Genomic DNA, 2,258 nt, shown 5'->3' on the forward strand with positions numbered 1-2,258 from the left:
TGATAACTATGCCTGGAACAACTTTGGGGGGAAAGATCAGGTTTTGGTTTTGAACATGTTAAGTTTAAGATGTCAGCTAGATATTTAAGACTGGATGTTGGATAGAATACTACCTTGTGTTCTCAGGTAGGGGAGTACACTAGAGATACAAATTTGGGAGTTATCAACATATAGATATAACATATAGATGACATTGAAGGCCATGACACTGGATCAAATCCCTGAAGTCTGTGGACTGAGTCTGGGAACCTGTTCAACTTAGGTTATGGGAAAAAATTAGATAAATGTTCTAAAACACCCTTGTATATAATAAATTAACTTCCTTCCTATGCATCTAGAACAGTATTATTTTCTCTGGGGAAAAAAATGAGAAAACAGTCCCTTTCTGAGTTTTGTGGTTCAGATGAGAAGCCATGGTTGGGAAATGCTGATAGAGGTTTGAAGGAGTCAGGAAATGAAAAGAAAGCAGAAAGGGAAGTGAGAAGTGTCCATCGAGGTGGAAAGAAATCCAGGACAGTGGAGACCTGGAGGTTAGTGAAGAGCAGAAAGATGGAGAGTATCAAATACTGCTGGACGGGTCCCCCTGAGGTGAGCCTTAGAATTTACAGCCAGATTGGCTAGAAGGGGGCCTGGGACCTTTACCAGTCAGTGCTGTTCCAGAGGGTGGTGATTAGACAAGGTTTAAGAGAGGATGAGAACGATGAACCTCCTCAGGAACAGTTATACAGCTATTCTGAGTCTAAAACTTCCTATTAGTCATTGTTCAAGTGCTCAGGTCAATCAGATTGAAGAATATTCTGAGTAGGCTTAGGTGTTAAGAAAATTATACCTATTTGCAAGAATTTATCTATAAATAAAAACTTTTCAATATTGGCCAAGCAAACAAAACTTAAAATTGCATTGAATACTGAGGTTCCAACTGACATCCATAAATCCAAATTTCAAATATGTATGTCCAGTAATAGCCTTGTGAGTATTACAGATTAAAATGAAAATCAGTAGTTATTAGAAACATGAACCTGCAAAATAAATCCATGCTAATAAAATAGAACTTGTAGCTTAACACATTGAGCTATTACATAAGTTCACTGGCCAAAAATATTTAAAAATCACTGATACAATCCAGTCATTTCTATTGGTTTAAATCTCCTTATGCACGTTGCATATAGGGAGAGCTTCAAGTACCTGAGGGTTGGCAGATGACATCATAAAATATATTATTCTGCCCTTGTGATCCTGTAGTCTGGTCATATATTTTGAACAAATCACAGAAATTCTCTGATACCTTGTTTCTTTTTCCTGAAGAACAAGAATGATAGTTCTGGAAAGATTCATCAAGAAGCTGAGACAGGGGGCTGGGGATGTGGCTCAAGCGGTGGCGTGCTCGCCTGGCATGTGTGCGGCCCAGGTTCGATCCTCAGCACCACATACCAATAAAGATGTTGTGTCCGCCACCTAAAAAATAAATATTAAAAATTCTCTCTCTCTCTCTCTCTCCTCTCTCTCCTCTCTCTCTCTCTCTTTAAAAAAAAAAAAAAGAAGCTGAGACAGGAGGATTTCGAGTTCCAAGCCAGCCTCAGAAAAAGCAAGGCGTTAAGCAACTCAATGAGACCCTGTTTCTAATTAAAATACAAAATAGGGCTGGGGATGTGGCTCCATGATTGAGCGTCCCTGAGTTCAATCCTCAGTAACCACTCCCCACCTCCACCAAAAAAAAAAAAAAAAAAAATGCTTTAGGAGCAAATGCAGTTTGTTCTCATTAGGGATAGTAAATGACATATTAACACAGGACTAAGTGGACCAGTTGGAAATTCTGAGATGTCTACTGACTTACACAGATGGCACAGCTGATTCAGGTGAGGGATAAAAAAGAATCTAAAATAATGGAAACTCAAAATATAATAGGCAGAGCTCCTACAAAGGACTTTTTTGGTGTGCTTGCTGTGGAGCTGATGCTTTCTCCCCACGGCCATCAGGTGCCTTTGGCATGATGTCATATCTGCAAGAGCAGCCTCCACATATGTACCATGTCATGCACACCTTCGCTTAACAGGGCTTCATCTCTTTCCCAGTTAGATCATCTACGAGTTTTAATGATTGAGGCATGGATACTTGAGATTCTGTAGACTCCTTTGCTTTTCATTTTCAAGGCTTTCTAAAAAGAGCTGCAGAAATACCAAGAGCTCTGCAAAAGGCTGATCTAACTATATTTTCAGCCAGACTGCAAACTTCGATAAATGGAAATATTACAAGACAGT

The sequence above is a fragment of the Urocitellus parryii genome, chromosome 9 (genome assembly GCF_045843805.1).
Source record: "Urocitellus parryii isolate mUroPar1 chromosome 9, mUroPar1.hap1, whole genome shotgun sequence".
Classification (NCBI taxonomy): Eukaryota; Metazoa; Chordata; class Mammalia; order Rodentia; family Sciuridae; genus Urocitellus; species Urocitellus parryii.